The 25,515-nt window shown below is 39.6% G+C and overlaps 1 protein-coding gene across 4 annotated transcripts in view; it reads right to left on the reverse strand.

Annotated features, from left to right (window-relative positions):
- The window catches only part of LOC121881850 (heparan sulfate glucosamine 3-O-sulfotransferase 5), a 127,187-nt gene that overhangs the window by 24,640 nt on the left and 77,032 nt on the right, over window positions 1–25,515 (reverse strand). For 3 of the 4 annotated variants that reach the window (XM_042389597.1, XM_042389596.1, XM_042389595.1), the window contains exon 2: window positions 11,060–11,135. The gene's annotated coding sequence lies outside the window, so the exon portion shown is untranslated. Of the gene's footprint in view, window positions 1–11,059; window positions 11,136–20,365; window positions 20,418–25,515 lie in introns of those variants that run through there. The other variant, XM_042389598.1, reaches the window with a different exon arrangement.

The raw sequence follows: 25,515 nt of genomic DNA on the forward strand, positions 1-25,515 counted from the left end.
ATTTAAGGAGCTTAAGAGCTTCACAAATTTGCACTGGCTGAAGCTCCACACTCTGCCACTTTAGCGCGAATAACCTTTGTACTCTGTAAAGCATTCTTGTTGCCCTTAAATAAACACTCCATGAGATTATAATGCAGGGGTTGGAAGGGAATCCATTAAAATGCTACAGATCCCACACAGCCAGACGTCGGAAGCCTTATTCAAGTCGAGAGAGGTCTCGAGTCACCGAGGAAACAAAGCTCGGCTCGGTTATTAATGGGCTCAGTCTGTCTCGGACACATTTGCCATTTCTGTAATGTCACAGAGCAGTGAAGGAGGACGCAATAAAACACAGAGCCTGGAAGCTCCACTTATTACAATTAATAATTCATATGACTGCATTAACTAGGCGAAATCCACAATTTCACATGGCAGGCATAGACTGTGTGTGTGCGGGGGCATCGCCGTCAGAGCAGGGGGAGACGGAATCGAAAAACCTTGTTACAGCGAATGAAGACTGCAGCAAGTACACGGGCCATGAATAATAGATGGGATATGTTGATGTTGAATGATAATGCCCCCCCCACCCCCCCACCCCTGACCACCCCCCCTTGTTGTTTTGCGTATAGCTACCTATAGTCTTCTTTTAATCTCCAAAATATCACTTCAAATAAAGAAGCTGGAGACAATGACAGATGCATACACATCATACTTTTTTGTGCTGAATACTAAAATCTTATTTTTCATACTTTTGTCAAGGATGTCAGGTAAAGCAGTAAGCTACACATCTTTAAAAGATCCCATTTATTACTGTGACTGTCTGATTTTTTTAAACTTTTTTAGAGTGAATTCTAATTCTAAAGAGAAACAAATAAAGGCCTGTACCTTTACTGTAGTCTTTAACAGAAATACAGCTGTAATTCACTCAATAATTCAAATTGCCTTTTTTATACCAGGATCGACAGTATAGGAATAATGTCCCATGAGCAAGTAGAAGGCCATTAATATGAAACCTCTGTGCAGGAAGTGTTGAGTTTTCTTGACAGTAGCTTAACAGCGATCGAAAAAAACTGCAAAGAAGAAGCAACTGAAATTAATTATTGAATGAAAACACTGTGTCTGTGTAAAAAGAGAGCAGCAGAGTGGTGCATTTGACAGGACAACAAGTAAAGATGGAGGAAGTTTTGAGTTTGCTTGGGCAGCAGACAGCATCAACAGCAAATTAAAAAAGGAGCAGATCAGAAAATGAGGCATCTCGCTAAAATTGGGGTAAATAAAGGCCATATTTCATGTTTTATTTGCAATATCTAGTAGAGTGCAGAGCGTCAACGTAGTATCGCACAACACAGGTGACAGAAGAGGTTGATGGTGCAGTCATGTCCAGCCGACTTCTCACTGGATTTGATGTCAGCTTTCAGTGCTGCAAAGTGAAATAAAGCTCAGCTGGAGATCAGATTAAAGAAGCCAGCCTGAGACATGCAGCACGTCTACAGATCTGACTTAAATTACATCAAAAACCACCTACGGTAAAATTGTTGCTTCAATCTAGTTTGCAAAAAGTATTTTTTACTTTCCAAATCAAATCAAGTTCTTTCAACTAACTCCTAACTTAAAGGGGACATATTATGCTTTTTGTGATTTTCTGTTATTTATATACTGATATGATGTTGGATATCTATGCTAGACTTGGTCCAAGTTCAAAAACTTTAGGTTAACATGTGTAGAAATGTTCCCTGCAAGTCAAAAGCCAGGACTTCTTCTGAACTTCTGAACACGTTTTTTTTCTACCTTGCTGACAAGTTAACGTTGACTTGTCGCACACACCCAGCAGCTATCTGTTCCATAGCCTTGGTTGCTAAAGTTGTTGCTAAGGTTTTCCATATGTTGTTTGCATTGTCCACTCTCGTATATCATTTCGGCTCCAACATGTAAGGATGTATTTGTGAAGTTGATATTTCAAGTAAAAAACACAAAAAAGTAGTGAAATCTTACTACTCTAGTTTGTTGCGTGGTTTGTTGACGTAGCCTCCAGAGCTGGTGGAGATCTTCCAAGGGCTTCCAAGAGCCGGCCAATCAGAACAGAGGGGGCTCATCGGGAGGGGGGCTTTAAAGAGACAGGGGCTAAAACAGCCTGTTTCAGACAGAGGCTGAACTGAGAGGCTGCATAAAGGGCCAGTGTGAGTTAAATACAGACTTTTTTGTAAATCATACAAAAATATTCCAGTAGAGCAGAATATAAATATAGACCTGGAAATGTGCATAATATGTCCCTTTTCAAAAATAGTTAAATTCCTTTTCAGAAAAAACAACTTTTAATATAAGATTAAATTATTTGTTAAAACAAAACATGTGTATACAGTGCATATTTCATGCACATACATGCTTTGGGAGTTTTGCTGCTAGTATGGGATGCCGGTGACATTAGTAGCCCACTATGACAGATTACAGTGAACCTGCTCCACTCGTCTTACAGCACAACACACACAATCCTAGAAATAGAAGTAGACTGAGTCAGAGCCCCATATGATGCAGTGGAAGGCAAGGAGCACAAAAGTATTTTCTCTTTGGCTCTGGGAATAGGGACTACTGGGGTTACACTCAGCATAATACATTAGTACAAAGACATTATAACGTCTTACTGTTGTTTAGCCCTCTCCTTAACTATACTGTTTTATTTTTTTCAGGAGGAATCATGTCATCAGGACGATACAGGCCAAAAATTATTGTTACTGAAAAATGATGGGTGGAGGCAATAATGTGTCTCATGCCCGTCAGGTGCTTCAGTAACACAGCAGTTACCCTTCACGTAGCATACAAACACCTCGAGGTGAGCTTGATGTCTTTTCACATTTTACTCTCTCCCTCAAGTTATTGTCCTGCGAGTACATCTTAAGTGGTGACAATGCCATTATGCCAAAGCACTGAAGTCAAGGGCTTGTGTGAAGGGCAGTGCTTTATGTGTCTGTTTTGTTCCCTGTGTAGCCTGGTGGCAGCAGTTTGTCAAGTATACGGGGAAGGTGACTGCAGTTACAGCGCCGTGTCATTTGGCTGTGATGACCCTGCTGTGTTCCTCTCATGACTTACGCATTGCTCCTGTCTTTTAATATCAACTTCAATTATGGCCCAATACCACCAGCTTGTCTGAGTTGGCCGGCAGCGATATGCAACAATAAAAAGCCACAAAGCCTGAGGCAACGGCCCTGGATATTGCTTTTGCACCTCTTTCATCGCTGTATTTCTGCCATTTTTTTCCCACAACATTACAGAAAGTGGATAATCTCCTCAATAATGGTTCGCTTATAAAAAATAACAATAAATCAATAACTTGAAAGAAATAAAAGCAAATATTAGATGAGTCTTCTTGGGTGACATTAATGGATATGCCTAATTTACCTGCTGTTGTCGATCAAACTAACTTGATTAAATTTCCAAAACCAGAAATATATCTTTTATATTTTTTGAGAATAAAACATTCATGAATGTCTTTTTCTCTGATATTTACAATGATTTGTTTGTAGACTCTTCTAATTAAGTGACTGGCTGGGAATAGAGCTCCACAACTACCTCAGTGTTAAAATGAAATATACATCCATGATTGACATCCAGTTAATACAACTAACAATTCTAGCCAGTCAAAACAGGAAGTGGAGTCGCTTGGAAGGAGGTATTTCAAGGCTTGGATGGACATTAAGCTCTCACAGTTGAATTATCCTCCAGCGTTTCCCATATACAGGCTCCACTTGGGCAACCAGCCCAGGTAGATAAAACTCTGTCTCGGGGTGTGTGCTGCAGTAGTGGGGACTAGAGGCTTCTCTGTGTGCAGCCGCCTAGCCAGCATCTACCAATGAATGTGAGGCATTTAGGGGACATCTGTAAATTGGAGCTACAGAAAATAACCTGGGTTACACTCTCCCCTTCTATGAGTCACTGCATGCCAGTCAGTCCCACACGCCGCCACCACAAGTCAATTCTCAACCTGTGGGAAACTCTGTATCCTCTCATCAAAAGATGATGTGTTCTTTGATAAAAAGTTGAAAGTACAAGTTTGTGTCCATAAAAACTTAAACCTGCACTAATCAATATTTTCATATTAACAATGGATCAAATGACTGCGTGTAATATTAGAGGGGTCAATATTAGTGATGAACCCACAGAGAATCATCACCCAACTCTGCAGTTCACCTCAGCTCTACTGACAGTTTTAGTGTCTATCAGCTCATTGTTTTGGTTTTCAGGCCCACACCTTTAATTTGGTTCAGTCTCACTGCTCTCATCAAGCTCGTTTCCAGCAGCAGGAAGCTGTTTTCAGAGAAAAGGCTCTGCTAAACCAACAGTACACTATCTGTCCAGCACAGAATACTGAACTTAATTTTGTTTAGTGGCCAGAAACATAACTCTAAATGAATGCTATGCTGGATGTGTAATTGGGCAACTGTTTGCTAATGTGATTTTGTACAGTGATAATATTTCAGTATTGTGTTTAAAGGTGGTTGTGCTGGAACAAAGTGGAAATAATTAAAACTGATGACCATAGCACAAATCTAACTATCAAAAAGACCATGCTGCTATTTTGAGGAACATTGAGATTCATGTTCATCAAAATCAATCTTTCAAATGCCAGTTTACAGAGGGAGAAAATACTTCCAAAACCTCCCACTTTGCGACACCATTGTCCTGAGATTGGTGAGAGCACTGTGGAGTTGTCGAGGTAAATACTACAGTGCACTGCTGCAGTCATTTGCACTACATAAACTACATTGGGGCCAAAGTAGTCATCTACAGGGACTGTGCCAAGCTTCCACGCATTAAGACTAACAAGGACAGAGGACACATCACCCTGCAGACTTAAAGCACCTCACAGCTGGCAAAGGTTTGACAAGAAAAGAATTGACTTAACCTACATTCGGACAACTCTCCTGCCCTCCACCCTTTAACCAGCCTCCCGTTATACACGCTGAAATACATTTAATTACTAGAGTCCACTGTTGAGGCTGTTCTCGTTGCATTGCGCTGGGAGCAGCTATTGATTTCAGGTTGTCTTCTGCCTCATTAGTCCGTGGCAGAGCTCTGCCCCGCGAGCTAAAAGGGAAAAGCGTCCAATCCATAAGTAAGCCGACTACACAATATCTTCTATTGTGTTGGGGTGAAATATCTGGACACCCAGAGGTGTGGGAACAGTAAGAGCACAGCCTTTTATAGTTACTCAGAAACATTTAAACCGCAACAGGACCACAAGGCCAGCTTTGATGCCCCGGGGCTGATGGAGCGCCGTGGGCCTAACGTTTGCCACGTTGCCACATTTGCATTGAATTAGAGGTAATTGTGTCATTATAGTTATTACCACTTGCTCATTGCCAGTGGCCAACACAGGAGGCGGAGGCTTGAGTGAGGATGGGCAGCAGTACGAGTCACAACCAGGATCAAAATGATGACACCTCTGAGGACGTGCTGCTATTGATCTGCTTTTAACTCCGAGGCTGCTGGGAGAAAGATGTAAATCTCACTCAACACACGGCCAAAGACTAAGAGCCTGGCTGCTCCTGTATGCTTGATCAGTTCATTAGAAAGATTAATACAACTGAGGGAATTGTTAAAAGAGATAAATGACTTCTGTTCCTCACAGACTCTTTGAATGAGTGGATTCAACTAATATTTTTTACTATTACTCTGATTTTACTTTACATTCTTTCATTCAGACATCAACATGATTCCTTCCTGCTGCTAACTGAATAAACCCACCACTTGCTGGCATGTCACAAGACAAGACAGCTGTCCTCCGATTCTACCAACTAATATCGGTGTCTGTATAGATCTGAGCAAGACTTTTAACATGAAGTCCTACTCCCTCACCTGGGGTGTCCTCCTCACTTTTCAAAATCTAATTTTTGTTCTCCTCACTTTTATTGTTTCGTGTTCATTTCTTTACTTAGCTCTCTGTGAAGACTGTCCTCCTACTGTCCTGCAACCATAGTATAGTGGAGAGAAGGGAAGAGCTGATTGTTGGGGCTACATGTAACCTGCACACATAGCTCATGGCTGAAAAAACTACCAACTTTTTGGGGTTAAAGAACATTTAATCTATATATATTTCTATTTACAGTTGATATTCTCCTAAAAAGATGCAAGAACAGAACCTCAGTCAAAAATAAGAAAGTAAAGAAAACCACAAATACAACATTATCTATCAGAAAGCATCAAGCATCTACAAAGGAAACTAAAAATGGCTTTAGGTAGCGTTGGTGCATCAACAATACAGAGGCTTAAAAGGCATTCCTATTTATTTATACTACAATTGGACTGTTATGAAAAAGAAGAATAAGCAACAGAATTTTATCATAGTTGTTTGCAAGAATGATTAAAATGCATATTAATTGCTCACCCCTAAAAGCAAATCTACACTCTTGCATACAGCTTCACAATATTCATTTTAGATATACCACATCTAATTTTAATGAATTCTGGGATTTTGCAGAAGCAGCAAGTTATGTTATTGTCTACACTTTTGTTTAATGGTCCTCTACATATCTGAGTTTTTTTCTCAGTATGTTTTCCAGACTCAAATCTTGTGGTAAAAAGTAAGGTGGCGAGAATTTAGCTGATAACATACCTTAAGATAATTCAAACCTACAAAGACTAGACATCCCACACATAATTGATTGTGGATCGTTTTAGTCTTGACACTCAGAATGGGGCACATACTGAACTGAGTAAACACAGAGGACAAGACTGGAACAAGAACCTCTTCATGGATTTGCAAGACAAAGCCTGCAAATCCATGCTTAAGGCCCCTAAAAAGTTCAAACCTGAGGAATAAAAATCACTCTTTGATTGAACTGGCCATCACCTGAGAAACATGCAACTGGTGATGAGTGATCATACGCAGACAGCTTCATGTCAAGGGGTCACGAGCCAAAAATGTTGTAAATCATCTGTAGGTGATCCCTGCAATCCCGCAATACATGTTCCTGGACTAAAGCAGAAATGAAAAGCACTGAAATGCACTGATGTCGACACCAACTTGGATCAATCAGTCGTGACGGCCAAATCAGGACTATATTCATCCTAACAACCGCAAAGTGTGTCCCCACCTTAAAAGAGAATATCTTCATATGAACTAAAGACAAAGACATGTACCGTATAATACAGAATGTATCCATTTATATATTCGCTAGCTAGCACAGAAGAAACCTCTCTAGAAATATTTAAATTTTTCGTACTCTATCTTTAGTCACTGTGCAGAGCTGCCTGAGTAAGACTGAACTAAATCCCTGTGATCTTAAAAGGAAATGAAGAAAATTGATGGCTAGGCCTCCAATGTCTGTACTTCATGATGGATGACAGAGGAAGGAGGGGTGGCAGGTGATTTCTATGGCAGATCTGAAAATTTAAATTCCAGCCCCTTCAGAAGCAAGCTAAATTTGTGCTGACAGGTGATAATTTAAACAGAGTGGGACAGCTGGTTTCAGAGCTGCGCCTTACGTTGGAGTGGAAGTGTGTGTGTGTACATGTGCATTATCTTGAGTCCATATGTGTGCGCTTGTACACTGGAGCTTGTCACATTTTTCTTTCAATGAATTCCATCCGCTCACAACGTTTGACTTCATGCATATGCAGGCGAGTCAGCCTCAAAAGCCAGGAGCCAGTTAAGGTTTTTCCAGAGAACTCTCAGACTGTCTCATCCCCAGCAGGCTGCACACACACACACACACACACCTCCACAACTGCAGAGATGTCCTCTTCATTCAAGTGTCTCACTTCATCTATAAACCTGCAAAAACTTTCCCTGACTTCAAACTAAAGAGGGTTTAATGCATCGCTCCTGCAGAAAATTAATTTGATAAAAATGAATCATGTTCAGGAGGCACTGCTGTCATTGAAGTGCAGTGTACAGTGTAAAATTACTTTTTGCTAAGAGTGCATCGATCTGATCCTTTGCATCAGCATCAGGGCTGATACTGACTTTATCGAGCGAACATTGCAATCCACATTGAATACTGCTTTTTGTTGATTTCCATTCATTTACAGCTGTAAGTTCATGTGCGTAAATCTACTTCCTGCATGTGCTTCACAATAAAAGTGGAAATGTTGATAATTACCTTTGCATTAGCTAACGTTACCAAAGATGTACTTTAGTTTTTTTTTTACTGTTTCAACATTTCTGCACTTTTTGTCAGGAGTCCATTTTGAAACCTACATGAAACCTTGCATTGACACAATACATTTTATGCATATTTTGAATGACTGACTAATCAATATCATTATCTGCACAACAGTGGATTATCCTAATAAGATGTATGAGTATGGTGATAATAATGTAGTGAAACCAAAGATATTTAAATTTTCCACAATGTGGACAATAAAGTTCCTAACTAACTAACTTACTATGTAATTATAATTTAATTATGAAAGACAAGATGATTTAACTAAACTGATAATGAGATTTTACAGTGTATATTTAACAAAACTTGATTAAGGAGGAAACGAGGACGGATCTTATTAATAACGCTCTACAGGAGCAGCTATATTTTGCAAGTTGGTGAAAAAGACAGAACGCTGCACAGGTGAAGTGGTTTGGTGAAGAGATGTAGAAGTGTGTAATTAAGCTGAGGGAAGCCTCTTCCATGTACTTATTAACTGAAAACTCTGTTACAGGCCTTATATTATATTCTCCTGCACATAAATGCAATCGTAACAGTGAAATAGCCAGTTAAGATGTACTTCCTAAATGCCCATTTATTTGTGACCAACACTACAATAAATCCATGTGTGATTTATGAGTACAGTTTTTCAGGAACTAATGCACACAACATCACAAATATCATCAGTATATTAGTCAGCTGAAAGATGACTCATGTAGAATCAGCTAAAAAGGCTCAACCACACAAAATTACCTCTAAATATTACAGGGTCAACAAAGTTTTAATAGCAGAGTTAGGCGTCGCCCCCTGATTTGATTTATGGTTTTCGGCGTATATTTGCGTTGTTTACACATGCCAGCAGTCTTAATTTGGTGATATTTCAGAGTGGAACTGTCACTTCATTTCAGAATAAGCCTATAAAGCAGCGAAGGTGCTGACACATGAGAAGAGATATGAGCGGAAGGATTAATCATGTGCCACAGAACGTGTATAAGAGGGGACGTAGCTCGGCTAAGCTGGAGGGAAAGAGGCAGAGAGAGGGGGAGAGAGCCGCGACATAGGCACAGTGATGGATGAGCGCGGTGTGGATTTACTACTCTGCCTACCTACGCTCAACTCAACCCCCACCCAGCTGAGGTTGGTACTAAACTAACAACACGTGCCAGGCGAGGCAGCAGCAGGTCTCATCAGAAACCCAAGTGAGACAGCTAAACAGGAAAAACTCAAAAGTCAAGGTCAGGTAGGGAAGTACAGTCACCTACAGCGCGGCAGCCAGCAGAGCTGATACTAGATCAATATATCAGTCTGAGTTGTCCACCTCTAATATGATGTAGCTGCTTGGAATGTTCATGAACTTTCAACAAAGCACTAATTATCATTATTTATACAAATACAGTCCCATTAAAATCACTTTTGTAAATTGCACAAATGGGGATAACAGAACACACACATTCAGACAGTCGGACCATTGCAGGCAATGTAGAAAATCAGTGGACTGTTGGATTGTTATTTGGATTAAAAGCAGGGCTGCAACCAACTAACGATTATTTTCATCACTGATGAATCTGCCGATTATGTTTTTGAATAATTGGTTAATTGTTTGGTCAATAAAATATCTGAAAATTATGAAAAATACTCATCACAATTTCATAAAGACCCAAGTGACATCTTCAAGTGTTCAACCAACAGTGAAAACCCCAAATAGCTATATGAAGTTTGCAATTACATAAAACAGAAAAAGAAGACAGTTGGACCAACCTGAACTGGGAAAAGTTTGGTATTTTTTCTTGAAAAATGATTAATCTATCTTCTGTTGATTGCTTAATAAAACTAATAACTAATAAGTTATTACTAATAAACTCTTGTTAAAAGGATTTTTGCACCAATATGATCAAGCACTTGGATTTGTCAGATATTTAATTCTACCAGAAACAGACATTCGCATGTGTTATTTCCTTTACAAGCATCTTCTCAACTGAATCTTCAAAAATGTTTGAAAATGTATTATATCATGATAAAACTATGTAAAATCTATATACAATGAGAGAAAATGTGGGCGTAACTGTTTTGATTGTTTGTTTCAGAAAGTTACCAAATTCCACCAGAAAGCACCTCACTGATGCTGTTTAATAGTCAGACAAGCACACTGAGGCCTTAATACCAAAAGAGAGTTATATATATACGTATATAACTGTGGTTCTATGAATAGAGGGTATGCATGGGATGTGTATTCGCTACACTCACTCACACTTGAGTGGCAAAAACTGACCAGTCAGCATCTGCCACCCTGCATTCATATGGGAGAGTAAGCAAAAAAAAAAAAGACTTCTCGTCAAACCTGAAAAGTGGTAAAGAACTGTTGTGCAAACAGATTCAGAGAGAATTCCGGCAAAAGTTACAATCAACTGCCAAAGATTCAAGTAAAGAGACTCAATGTGAACGGATACTTTTCTTTGAATACTTTGATCAGACTGACAAATCCCACATTAAAATAAAACCAGATGTCTATACGCCATCAGAATTAGTTCCTGTGTTCATCTGGCAGCAACATCAACTACAGTTCCCATCCAAATCCTTCACAATCAGCTACATGAACTAAAAAACTTAACATACCAAGTCCAGTTTAATTATACAGAGTACTACAGTTGTATAATGGCTTCTGTTTCTCTAGAGGAGCGTTCTGAAGTATGAACAGAGGTCAAATAAGAAAAGTCAAATAAAACAGTGTACTGGCATTATGGGGAATGAAGGATTCAGCATTTTTGGGGGTTTGACCTACAGTAGGGAAAAGTCCATTTCTAACCATCATACTGATCATTGTCGATTTGGAACAGCTTTACTTTTTGAAGTTCGCTGATGATATTACTTCTGTCATAACAGACATAGTGAGTGTGTCTGGAGGGGGGTGTGGTATTGTGTGAGAATGAGAGTTCAATACATACCCTCTATTCCTCATGACTGCCAGAGGTGGTGTTTTGCACCTGGATACTTCTTTATGCACACACACAGATCCAGTATCTGTAATACAGAGAGTGAAATTCAGACTTTGTCAAGCACTATCTTTAAATCTAGTCTACACAGAACAAAACAGACTTTGGTGAAGAGTACACTGAACAGAACAGAACAGAATTCTGAATTACAAACCATCACAGCATGGAAATATCTGAACAAACCCACTGAGCTCCCAGCCTGGGGAAAGGCTTATCCAGTTTCTAGTTTGCATGACAAATGGGATGCAGCGCCTGGCGTCCAGTCGGGAGACTGCGTGCTATGTTAAAATACACCCACATATGAGAATAAAACACAACTCATCGGTGTAAAATTGTTCCTCTCCTCAGTTAATTAAAACCAGCCCACCAAGTGTGCAGACTCTCTGGGATAGAGAGGAGTTTTACATTTCAAAGTCAGAAACCTGTTATGTAAACAGAGACCACCACTGTGCAGAAACTTCACATGAAAAACACTGTCCTCAAAGAACTGTCTCACAGAACAGGTGCATAAAGTTTTCTCTGGGTTTGGTTTGTGATAGTAGATACTGCTGTGTCATGAAGGAAAGTGAGAATGTATCTTAAACGTACTGCTGCAAGGAGCAAAGCACTAGTATTGCATAGTTTAGAAGGTTAACTCCCACTGGACTCAATGATGCTAAAAATGTCCATCCTAATGGAAATGCACATACTGTGCACTTTGGAGGAAAGAATCAACCAACAGACATGCTACAGAGGAAGGAACAGCATCCTTTAAATGGGTGGGCCAAAATTATTGTCTGGTATTAGCTTTTCATAAATTTATCTGTATCAGCTTATATCTCAGTCAAAAAAATAACAAGTAATGTAAGTACAGAAATGCTACTGTTATGTTTAAGGTAATATAGAAAAAGACTGTAAAACGTCCTGCTCAATACATATGTTGGTCACAATTGTTTAACGTTGTAATAATATTAAACTGCATGTTTTTCTCATTGCTAGTTGCGGCCGACAGTTGCATGCAGGCTCCTCTGCAAGCCTTAGTGACCTACAGTTAACCAACTAACAGCAGGCTAGGTCGCTAATTAGCTAGTCAGCTACAGCACATGAAACAGCTTAAAAACATATCTGTAAATGTCATTCTGGTTTGTTTAGATGCTGGTGTTTCCTTACTGTTAAATACTACTGCTAACAACACTCTGTGCCCATGACTTATAAGCTACAGTTTCCAGCGCAAGTTTGAATACTTTGTCTCATGTTCTCTTGCTGAGGGTCAGCCTGCCAGCTGCTGTCAATCAAACGCAGATACCCACACACCCCTACGGAGGCTGAGAGAAAGAGGAACATTTCTGATATTTCCCTAAAGATCTTTTTCTTCCTTTTTATTTGAAAGTAATAGACAATATATATAAAATACTTTCATTTTTGACCGCACAAAAGGGGTGACTGTGATTTCAGTTGGACTTTAAGAGTAACTACACCCAAATAACCATTTTTTGAGTAATACACTTGTTGTCTCAGATAGAATTAAAAAAAAAATTACATACAGTATGTGTCTGTCGAACTACTTACTTAAAAAAGCAGGCCCACTCAATGCACCAACTGAAGGATCAAACAAACTGTTCATTCTTAAATGTGTGTACAAAAAAGATTGCACTAAAAGATGTCATAGTGAAAAAATAAAAAAACATTTTATATTCAATACTTTTAATAACTGTTGTTTTCCATGTGTTATTTATTTTTGAGTGGGTTTTGTCTTGGCTCTGATCTATGGTTTCACAGACATCGGAGGAGGGACGCTGTGGGACATATAAAAGAGATTTGGTGTAGTCACACACTATAAGGCCACGCCTCACACAGATGTTTATAATACTTATCCTTTAAGTGAACAAATATATGGGATCCTCATAAAAATGTCTGTCATGTATATGTTAAAATTAATATCATACCATTATTAGATTTTTTAAAATCTTTTCTGATTCTCTGCTTTAAATCTGGCTATTAGTTATCCCATGCAGGGTTATTTAGTGGAGCAATACCCAATTATGAGAATATTATATCAATTTTGAAGTCAAGGCACATAGTAATCAATAAGAATTATATTGCGCTTCAGTTCATTTCCTCTCACCTCAAACGGCACCAGGAGGGAGCTTCTAGGATATGTTTTGATTACAGCGCTGAAGGCTAACCCAGAAGGTCAGGGGCCATAGGGTCACATCCCAAAGGCAGAAGGAGCCAAAGGGAAGGTGCAGCACTTTAATCCCGTAAAAGTGTGACTGCACAAAGAGGAAATCCAGTATATCACATATGATAGGGTCATGCATACAGCAGCGAACCCCTTGCTGTTCCCTGGTATCAGTGCTACAGAGTGGAGATTAGCGCTCCTGTAGGACAACAGACTCTGCCAATCATGACCATGCTTACACATTGCAGTGACAGGAATGTGTTTGCCAAGCCTTGCAGAACAAATATTCATTTAATTTATGCAAATATGCACAAGAGTAGATTCATTTTAATTATTAAAATGAGACAGCTCTGTGTGCAACAGATTGTTGTGGTGAATCGGCTGCGTCTACACCTCCTCTCTAATTATTAACAGCAACGTTGTACTTGGATGAAACAGAACAGAAGTCAGCGAGGAGAGCAGGATTCCCACTGGCTGACACACAATGTGAGGCAAAAGGAGATAATACACTTTTCTACACTCTCTGATACGGTGTTGATTTCTGTATCTCTCTCTCTGCCTGTCTCTCTCTCTTTTTCCCTCATACCTTCTGTTTCTCTCCATCTTAAACTGCCTTGCTGTATCTTAACTGAATGTGGTGCACAGACAAGCTTTAACTTAAAGGATAATTCTTCTTTGTGACAACTTGGGTCTTATTTTCATACATCTGGCCATTATTGAGACTTAGGAGCACAGTGACATCACTAAACAGAAGGCACACGGGTCAGGAAACAGTAGTGGTCAGACAGGTTTTAAAGCTGCACTACAATAAATATTTTATAATAACAATGGCTTAAATAACTACGCAATGTGAAAAGTGTCACTCATAGTGAAGACGCCACAAAAAATGATCATCTGACTTTACATTTCCTCTCAGCTTTACGTAGCATTTTAGTGTCTTTCAGCACATTGGTTTGATTTATTGTTTGGTTCAGTGTCTCATCAGCCTCATTTCCAGCTGCAGCAGCTTTTATAATGAAAAAGACGGATAAATCCACTGTATGCTCAACATGATAAAGTTCAACAACTTGTTTCAGTGAACCAAACCCCCCAGAATTATGAATGCCACTTTAAACTTATCATGATTGTGTTTGCACATAGTTTCCTGAGCAATTAGGGATTAATGCCAGTTTTGCCAAGAGTTTTGGGTGTGTTAACTTTCAGTTTCACCTTCATTTGGTTTAATCTAATTAAACTTTTGGCTTGTTTATATCCTGTAGGATCATCTGAATGCTTGTTATTGGCCCGTTATACTTTGTTGTAGCAATGTCAGTAAAAGTCCATTTTCAGTCCATATCACACTTGTATACATTGCATATTGAACCAAGATTGGCTCCAAACTAGTTGTGATGTCCTGCTCATAGGTTGACACTTTAAACTGAGATTTAAGGTGAGCACAGAAAAACTTTCTCCCTTCAGCAGATGAATATGAAAACAGTCTTCTACTGTGAAACTCTGTGCCAAATCTTACCAAATCTTAACTTTAGTGATGGTACATTGGAAAAGGCATTGAAAAACAATGACTCTTGTTGTTTAATTTTGGAGGACACTGAAATAAAGTGGACTTAAGCACTTAAGTGATAAATATGTCCTATAAACCTCTGCACTTCCCCTCTTTCTCTTTTAATCTGAGTGTCTCGTGTTCCTTGGAAACTTTCTCCAAAGTTTTAGCATCACTGATTCAGAGGTACCAAGGATGATGGAGGGAGTGGGTGAGAGAGACAGAAATACAGTTTGAGAAAGGAGAGAGAGAAGAAGAGTTCTATCACTGCACTGTGGATGAATGCTCAGTGCACTGATGGACTTTCACTCTACTGCTCATGAAACATGCTTACTTTTAAAAAAATCCATGCCTGCTATTACCACAAGAGGTATTAGCAAGATTAATTGGATGCATATATCCCAGCTGCACGATGGCACTTTATTTAGAAGCTTTGTTTAATGGAACCTATTGTGCGATCTGCCAACAGGGATCTTGCAATATAAAACAAGCCTCCCTGTAGTGAAAATATGAAACTTTTATTAGATGCAATCATTTCCAGCAATGGAGAAACTATCCTGAGAATGCAGTTTACAAAATTACCTACTGCTTCACACTGAAATAGCTGAACCATCTAGATGAATTACCCCTGAGGGTTTTAGCTGGTCAAATGAAACAGAAGAGAGTTCTTGCATACTTTTGTGCTCTGGTCAAACTCCCCTTTCTGCCTTTCTTTTCCTTAAGTCTAATTCTCCACTTGAGAGTTCACCCTCCGCAGCATTTAGCAGCAGTTTGTACCTGCTGTACTGACAATTGGCACAAAGTGCCTTATAGAGCTAAGTTGTCTGCTACTATAGGTGGTTTATTAAGGTACAGATAATTAGCCTGGAAATGAATGTCTTTTGGCAAGAGACAGAGCCCAGACCTGCTTAAATAAGAGTTTCTAGAAATGTAGATGTGCAATAAATAGATTTAAAACATGAATCTTTGTACCTTGGCTGCCCCAAGTAACAGTGATAGCTAATTTAAAAGCTTAGAAATAATGTGACATGATGTTACTTGGCATCAGCAAACTGTGCAAAGAATACACATATTTACCACCCAGACCACTTTAAATCAAAGGTTAAAAAGATTAATACTGGTGAGTGTGTCATTTCTCTTAATTTTGGGCAAGGGTTAGGTGTTCCTAATAAAGTGCTCAGTGAGTGTAATTCTTCTATGCACAGTTGTTTATTCTTGGCCTACAATGTACATACATATACACCAACAATATATGGTGATGAAAATCTAAGCTCAAACATACTCAGAAATCGTTCTGAGGTTTTATCTGTATCTCATGGTCTTTATTCAGCAAATGGAGCTGGTTCAAATGTCATCACGTGTCCTTAAGGAGTCAGTATGCTTCAAACATATGTTGGATCATTGAACGATGTATGACGCCCTTCCCCACTCCAAACCCCACCCAGCACCTTTCTGACTTCATAATAGGACAGACTGCGTTCAACAAGTCTCGCACACTTTTGTTTTCATTCATGTTAAGGTGACACTTTGTACAATCTATGTCATCTGAAGAATACTGAACCCTTTACCAACCTGACTACTTTAATCCAGATGTACCAAAGACTAAACCTTTGTCATCTATGCATGGATTTCATAATATACTGTATGATGAAGAAAACCTAAGCTCAAACGTCTATTTACTAATCATCCTAGGGTTTGAACTGCATTACGTCTTTATTCAGCAAATGGCTTAGGTGTTATCATGTGACCTTCAAATGCTTGTTAGATGATTTAACAGTGTACACCACCCTCCCCACCCCACACCTTTCTGACGTTGGAATAGGACAAATTGTGGCCAACAAGTTTTAAAAAGTATGAAGAATTTTGTCTTCAGACATGTTCAGACAACACTTTATACTAACTAGGTTATTTGAAGCATACTGAACCCTTTACCAACCTGACACACTGAAGATCTAATATTGGTGAGTCCACCTTTTGTCCTCTGTACATGGATATTCATTCTAGTCCTTTGGGAACAGTACATGCTGAAGAGAATCAAAGGTCCACTTACTAATGATTCAGAGCTTTTAACCACATCTCAGAGTCTTCATTCAGCAAGCGTAGCTCAACACATGAACTAAATGCATACTGTTGTCATGTGTCACCCGACACATCAACAGTATAAACCCACACATCAGGTTTACTAGTGAACAGAAACATGATGGTAAGATGATGTGTCCAGGAAACCCACTCACACATCAATATCTTCATTTAACTCCAACCACCACTTACAACATCAAAGATCAATGAAAACCCTCCTACACAGAGCAGAACATCTTGTCAGTGAGGAGGAGGATAGAACCAGGGAGGTGCACCAAGTCTGGGAGTCACTCAATGCCAACAGCTATAAGAAATGGTTTAAGACAATGGAGTGGTGTGTGGTCATTGACCAGGAGTCAGTGGATAGCTGGAGAGAGATTCATTCACATGCAATGCCAAAGACATTCCTTCAGTTGTGATTTCCCCAAAATATGTACATGAATGTGAGTCTACATATCTGGGAATAGTACTGTTATAATGCTAATAGAAACCTCCTATACTGAGAAAAAAACACTACTTTAAAATTGGAGTGGACAAAGACGCACTGTATATTTAATCTCATAAAATTACTCATATGTTCCAAGGGAAATAATAACTCTAAAATATAGGATTGTAAGTGGGCAAATTCTGTCCCCAAAGTACTTGAAAGTTTACTTTATAAAGTCATTCAGCTTTCTGGAGTCAAAGTCTATCTGAAGAACGCCCAAAACAATCCCCTGTGTTAATGCGGCTATGATGTCCCCTGCTGCTCTCCTAGTTGTGTTTGTTAATTAGTTTGCATGTCTTTTGTGGGGCTAAAGCAGTCAAATAATTAACAATGACAAATAGCTTTCGTGTCCACTAGCTCTTATCCCACCTCTACAGCTGTGGGGATCTCAGTCTTGAGCAACCTGTTTTTATCAGGCCACAGGAGCCAAACCAAAACTGCTAATGCGTTAATTTATAACATAACCTGGCATCGGGCCGAGACAGCCACGCACAGAGAGAAAGAGCAAAAGAGAGAGAGAGAAAGAGAGAGAGAGAGGGAGATTGGTGGATGGGTGAAAAACTGCAGTGTCACCACATGAGTCCACTTTTAGCCCTCTTGCATCAAGTTACTGTGTATGTGCTGATACAGCCCCGGGAAACAGATGTCCTTGTGTGCCGGATCGTAATTATTAATGGGTGAGACTTGCTGGTTTCATCAAAGCCCGAGCTGCACGGCGCCACATGCAGGAGCTTGATCTCTCAGTGACAGACGGGAAGGAGGGGGGGCTTTATTTGAGAGCAGGTGGACACAGGAAAGTTTAGGGGAGAAAGAAGTAGAGGGAGGACATGATAAAAGCGTCAAACCAAATGCATCAGTTAGCTAACTGAACCACTACAACTAGAGCTAGAAAACAAACTGAATTAATCCAATTACTGACATCATGAATCTCTAACAGATCTAAATTTACTTTAATTGTAGTTTTAAAAAAATTGTCTGAATTTTACAAAACTGAACAGTGAATAGCTACCACAAACATTGATATCTAACCAGAAGTTCAACCAACCAGTTAGCCAAAAGTCCAGTCCAGATCTGTCCAGACCGATCTATATTTGCATATGAGCAACGGATCAAATGCCTAAGTGTAACATTAACGATGTCACTTCTACACTTCCCCTCAGCTCTGTTTTGATTCACTCTCACCAATGTCGTTTTTAACCGCAGCAGGCAGCTATTTTAAGCAAAAAAGCTCTGATAAACCCATTGTACACTACCTGCCCAGCACCAAACAGCAGACAGACAAAGTTAGCAACTAGCTGGTGAGCATAGAGACACAACTGTAGCAGCAAAAGAGAGGTATTTTTCCCAGCAGTTTTTGTAGAAAACAGAGCTAGGACAGTGAATATTGGGCTTGCATTAATCAGGGGGCCAGAAACATGATTACAAATGAATGCTAATGTTGCTCTGTGTCTGCTGGATGTGTATATCGGCAACTGTTTGCTAACACCATATCAACTTTTTAAGGTATAGCAATATGTCCGTGTTGTGTTTACAGCTTGCCCCCAAGTGGCCATAAAATCCATTAAATATCTATTAAGTCCAGTCCAGAGGTCCCGAATCTTTAAAGTATAAAGCTTCATTTATACTTCTGCATTAAGGCTTTACGATGTACTTCGAAGATGAGCGCCTCTTAAAAACTTTAACTACACGTCGGGGCTACAGCAGCTAAGGAGATACCACGTGGGTTCGCAAGATCTATGATTGGCTGCATGTCTGATGCCAGTGGAGATTGTTGGGAGTGAATACAACATTAAGAAGTTAAAAAAAAACACTCAGTTGTCTTTTAAGACTTTTCAGTAACACACATTTAACAAAGTAATCTCCGCTGCAAACCTTCTGCTCACCGTGATCGCAACTCTATGAATAAATGTACGTAAACAATGTGATTACACCGTAGTAGTCTCCTAGTCAGTGAGGAGACAAGGCGAAATACCCAGTGATGGTTGGGATGTTTGGAGGTGTACGCCATTTCTTGGAAGCCAGCCAGCGCTGAGCTTGGTTAAGACCGTCAAGCAGAAGGAAGCTACACTGTCAGAACATCAAGAGTGATGATAAAACAGTAAGACATGTCAGAAAAGCAGAGCTAAATGTGCAACAGACAAAACACAGGAGACCTCAGCGTTGAATTTTTAGTAAACACCTGTGGGGTCTTTACAGATGCCTCTTCCCTCTGCATCAGGCTAGATGCCATTTTAAGGTGGACAAGATGAGCGACAAGTGTCAGGGAGGGAACTTGTGTAACTAAGTTTGAGGAAGGGCAAACAATCCTGCATTTGGGTGAAAAACTGCATATTGTATCTTAAAAGAGAAACATTATCACCTCACACTCAGTGTATTGATTGTATTGCTATCACTGTGGATGCCTATATGTATATATGAAAGTTCAACTTGCATGTATATATGCTTGTATGTATGTAAAGGATCATTTTGAGGAGACTTGATGTACCCTGGACAATTATTTTCTAAATCATATCACAGCTCCATACTTCATTACAGTTTCTCAGACTTGGTGTTGGGACCCCACATGGTTTTATGTTATTATTTTTTATTAAAGAGTAAGTTAAATAATTAACAATTAAACAATTTGGACCTATACCCATTCTCTTTAACAGAATAACTAACAGAATAATTAAGAGAATATAAAAATACAAATTCAAGTGGTAAATTGACAAACCTCTCATTTCTGTTATTAGAATTGTGGGACCTGAAACAAGGACAGAAAAGATTGGGAACCCCTGGTTTAGTAACTATTCTCCATATGAGGCTACTTGGGTCAGTGGTGCCAAAGCCTCACATGGGCCCTTTCACACAGAAACATGTTGCTCAGGTGAAATGCTTTTCATCCACATATATTTCAATGGAACAATGTCGGTATTTCCGTCTACTGTTTTTGCCGTTAGTCACAATGTCTACAAGTGTTTTTAGTGCGCCTAGCACCAGCTGTTGCCTTACTTGTCACTAGGATGTTCCCAGGCCAGATGGGATTTGTAATCCATACAGCATGTTCTTGATGTTCCCAAGGGTCTTTTCCCAATACCACTATGCCAGTATCCTATCCTCAACTCCTCAGAAGAACAGCAATTTTATCACACTCTGCTCCTCAGCTCATACATGTCTGTATGATGTATTTGGCATGTTCTTCAGTTGTTAAATGACGCGCATCAAATGATGTGATGCTGTGCAACGTGGCTGATGTGTGATGCACTTCAGGGTTTTGGTCACTAAAGCTCATCTGATCAGTCCATAGGATGAGCATTTGAAGATGAATCGACCAATAAATCAAGAGCTTCACCCTAAGGCTTGGTACCCTCTTCATCAACACCCTCATCAGTACAACACCCTCATCACTGATCAAAAAGACTGATCTGAAAAATATTTGTGTGCTTTAACTGAACATCAGCAGTGATAAGCAGTCGAGCTCAGCTGAGACATTACTGAAATAAAGTTCCTCGAGCCTCCCATGTTGCTGGCAGTTAAGAAAGATTTGAATATTTAGTAATGATTACATCAGTTAACTGCCATGCTGGCGCCCACATAGCAAGTAATGATGCCTAAAGTCAGTCAGTCTTAATATGTCTGTGAAACAGGTAGCATAAATTGCAATAACTGTTAAAAAACTAGCAGCTTCTTAAAGTATTAATTCCCTCTTCACATAATTGGATAGGACACCAAGGTGGCTGGCAATATTTTTTATGGGACTGACCTGTCAGGGGTGCAGATTGTCTTTTGAGGCAGAGTGATGGTTGAGTGCAAAGTGACAGTGAATCTCGGAAATTGGACTCCTTAGAACATTATTTGCCATAAATTACCAGGAGGATCTCTGCTCAAGGTCAGCCTTCAAGCAAAGTGACAGCCGTCAAGCAAAGCTGAGTCTAGCTCACCATCATCAGTCGAGGCTTCATCAAGAAAACACCCTCCAAGTTTATCAGCTTGTCCCGGTGTCCTGCCACCCGCCAGCTGAGAGGGGAGCATGCCCCAGCCACATGTTAGGGCCTTTTAAAGCTGGGCCAGTAAAAGATGGTCAGTCTCCAACCAGAATTGTAGAAAACTCATAACTGAAGACAGCCAAAGCCAATTACTTGGCAGCTTCCATAAAGAATTAAAACGTTGAACCTTGGGATTGATTTACACTTGTGTGGCGCCTGGTGAAAGGTGTAGCTGGGTTTACTGATCCCTTAAGAGCTAGCAGTCCATCTACTGTATAGATTTAGCAAAGGCAATCCACTTTAATTCAGATGTTGATTAGAAAGGATTTGTAAGCAGCATTTGAAGACGACGGTGGAATCATGAAAAATAGGGTTCGACAAATACTATCAACATTATTCTAGTTTATTAGCTAAAATCAGTGAGGTGTTGATAAAAGGCTGCTAATCCAATCCAATCCACTGTAGTTTTATAAGTGCCCTGTAACAGAGGTGAATGCATGGAATATCTTTTACAAGCTGTTTCCATCAGGTATATGTCACCATTGATCAGGGAGACTGGTCTACAGGGGATTAGCCAACTCTGATCGTCCAATCTGATTCATGGAGCAGAAAATATGAGCAGTTGTTAACCACAAAGCTGTGTGTTGCTCTGGTAGGGCTTTCATCTGCTGCCACTGAATGAGTCAGACACTGTACCATATAGATGCCATTTATGTATTCGCATAACATTCACTTGAAAGAGCATTCTTGTTGAAGGTCAAGAGGCCATGGTTGTTTAGCATATTCAATGCTGCTGAACTGACCCTGATCAAGGGTTGTTAAGCCAATGTATGTATACAAATGTGCTGCAAGGATTTAAAAAAAAACAAGCCTCTTTTAAAAATGTGTGCATCGATTTCCTGCCTTCCAGGTACCCCCTGGATTTAGTTCATTTCAGGATGATCATCAACATACAGAGAATTTCTTAATATAAGTAATCTATGCTTTGTTGCCTTTATTTTTGTGTCATAGTTACATTAGAGTTGCATGCTAAAGCAGATATGAGCAGAAACTCTTTTGAAACTCTTCCTGTTGATGTGTCCAAGGATTCTTATACATCTGAGATAGCAGACTTGACTGCATAACAGCAACCTTTGAATAAAAGGACAAAATTCAGATTAATCTTTCCATGACCCCAGTCTTTTCTTATTGTTTTACTTCTGGGTTTGAGTGGACAAACCACTATCCATTCTTGGACATCAGAGCATAACTGAATGCACCACAGTCCCTGCTTAAGACTAAACCAGACTTACTACATGACAAAAATGTAGTTTTGATTCATAAAAGTAGCAGTGATGCAAGTCTGTGCAAGGTGATTTCCATATTGGAATTAATTGAAATCAGAGGTGAACTAAAAGGGATTAAGCTAACAACATGCTTTACAATATGGCTGACAGGAATGCAAAGTAAACACAATTGTAGTTAATGGGCTAAAACAGAACCTTTGAGATAATACATCTACATATATTTATGCATCAAGCCTGTGTGGGTGTATTTTTTTTAATCCTGTCTAAATTTTGACACATTTGGAAGCTCATCCAGTCCTGTTTTTACAGTATGAAAAATATACTGAAAATGAGTTCTAGGTTCAAAGTTGTCAAACCAGAAATCAGACTCTAACTAGTACAGAATACAGCTGTTAGACTTTTAACTACAACAGGAAAAAAAATCATGTTACTCAGATTTTAGCATCACCACACTGGTTGCCTGCTAATTTTAGGGATTGATTTTAAGATTTTATTGATAATTTGTAAAGTTTTTCACAGCCAGGCTCCAGATTATATTTCAGAGTTGATCTCCAATTACCAACTTGTGCGCAAATCATGTCTCAAAACCAAGTTCTACTGATTACCAGATAACCAGTATTTTTTCATGTCTTTCAAACTTGACATCTCATTACATTTTAACCAATTTGTCTGTTTTACTGGTTTTATTGTTTGTTTTGTATACAGCACTTTATAACGTTGATTTTGAGAAGTGATATATGATTTATTTTCATTATGTTATTATATGTCTGTTGAAGGTAAACAACAATCTGAAATAGCATTACAGCTGTATTTGTACTGACTTTGGCGAAAGCATCTGTCTCAATCACAGCAATTGATGGTGATTGAGAAGAACACTCAGATACCATATAATTTCTCAATATTGGTAGAGTTTTTTGGTAAGAACTATGTACAAACCATAATGATAATGATTTATAATCTTCTAAACAGGAGCTAGTGAACTCTCTTCCTGGTGAAAGCTACACTGACCCATATCTGACCTTACACCTCTTGTCCTTTTTTTTTTTCTTATCTTTGTAGTGAAGCTGGTTGTGTCAACCTTAGCATGCTGTGTGTAGTTTCCTGACATCACACTACATGATGCGACCTCTTGCCGATGTGCTGAGCTGCTAGCATTCCAGACTGCCTCGTGCAGCTTTAATGAAAAATGTAATCCCTCGCTATCTCAGACGCCACCGTTACATTTGCCCAGACAGTCCGTCAGACTTGGGTGTCATGCGTATTCCTCCACACGGGGATGGTGACATGTGATAGCACCAGGCTTATTCTGCTTTATTCCTCAGCCCCTGGTGATAATTTCCACAGGGCGTGCAGTCAATCACGCTGTGCTGCCCTGTCACCAGCAGCCCCGGCCGTCAGTCGGACTACACCGCCTTCATGGAGAATAAACACCACCGCTCCCTGTCTCCTCATCGTCTCCACGCTCCTCTGCTGACAGACAACAGCTCGTGTGTGTGCCAGAGATAGGCTCGCTCTGAGATTTCCCATAATCATCCCCTGTTCAGCTTCTCTTTCTAACTCTTTCATTTTGCTGTGTCAGGCTTCTACACGGATTCATGCTAACGATCTTAGCTGATGCAATTTGTAAGACGCACAGATGCGGCCAGTCAAAGCAGAGTTATGAAAATGTATTTTCCTCTTTTCTCTCCGCTTGTTTGGAGATTCTCTGTTCTCAAGTGTCTTGTGTGCTGATAGAGTTAGAGGTTTAAAAGGGAAAGAGGCATTGTTAGCGACTGTGTATGCAAAGACAAACATAATCAGGATGTGTGGATGAATAAATGAACACAGACATTGTTGTTAGAAATCAATATCCCTTCTACCAGGCAACAGATAAGACTGGCAGCCTAATTATTCTGTGAATATGTGTTAATTAGAGATTTCACCTTTAAAGAGTCTGTTCACCCAAATTATTAGACATATTTTCTCTCTTACCTCCAGTGGTTTATAGTCATGCAGATAGTTTGGGTTTTACCTGCCTGCCCAAGTTTTAAAGCTGCAGTAATCAATGCTTTTATATGGATCAAATGTCTTTGTGTAATCTGAAAGGGGTCGCTTGTAGTCTCAAACGTATGGAGAATTATTACCTGACTCTGCAGTTCCTCTCAGCTCTGTGGAGCATTTTAGCATCTTTCTGCTCATTGCTTTGGTTTTATGGCCCACATATGTACCACTTTGGTTCACTGTTACTGTCAGTAGCATCAGGCAGCTGTTTTGAGCGGAAAAAAAGCTCTGATAAATTGACTGGAAACTACCTTCACAGAAGAAAGGAGTGTGAGTATTGGAATTCCATTCATCAGGTGACTAGAAACAAAATTCCAAATGAATGCTAATGTTACTCTGTGTCTACTGGAAGTGTAAATAGGAAACTGTTTGCTAGCACATTCACTTAATAAAGTGGGATGACAACTTATTGTTCTGCCCCCAAGAGGCCAGAAAAAAAGAATGAACGCAACTTTAAGAATCCCTTCAACAGGTATTCTTAAATGTCTTACAGTGGCTTGATCACTCAACTCATCGGTAGCAAGGCAGGCATCCGTCCTGGTAGCGTCATATTCGGCTGACACAGAAGCTATGGCAAAGTTTTCACTGCAATCTATGAATGAACAATTTAATAGATTTAGGAGTTGTAATTTCTGTAAGTCAACTTGTGTCCATCTTATCCATGCTGATCGGCATTTTGGTGTCCATTTTTCTGTTGCTGTTTTTTAGAGCTAGGTAGCTTGCTAACTATGTAGGATGACGTCCCCATTCTTAGTCCTGCTTACAAAGGTCTGATTGGTCGATTGTTTCTCCAATCAGTCAAAACAGCCGTCCATAAGCACAACACCAGACTTATTTGAATCCCTGAACA

This window comes from Thunnus maccoyii, chromosome 17, assembly GCF_910596095.1.
Source record: "Thunnus maccoyii chromosome 17, fThuMac1.1, whole genome shotgun sequence".
NCBI lineage: Eukaryota > Metazoa > Chordata > Actinopteri > Scombriformes > Scombridae > Thunnus > Thunnus maccoyii.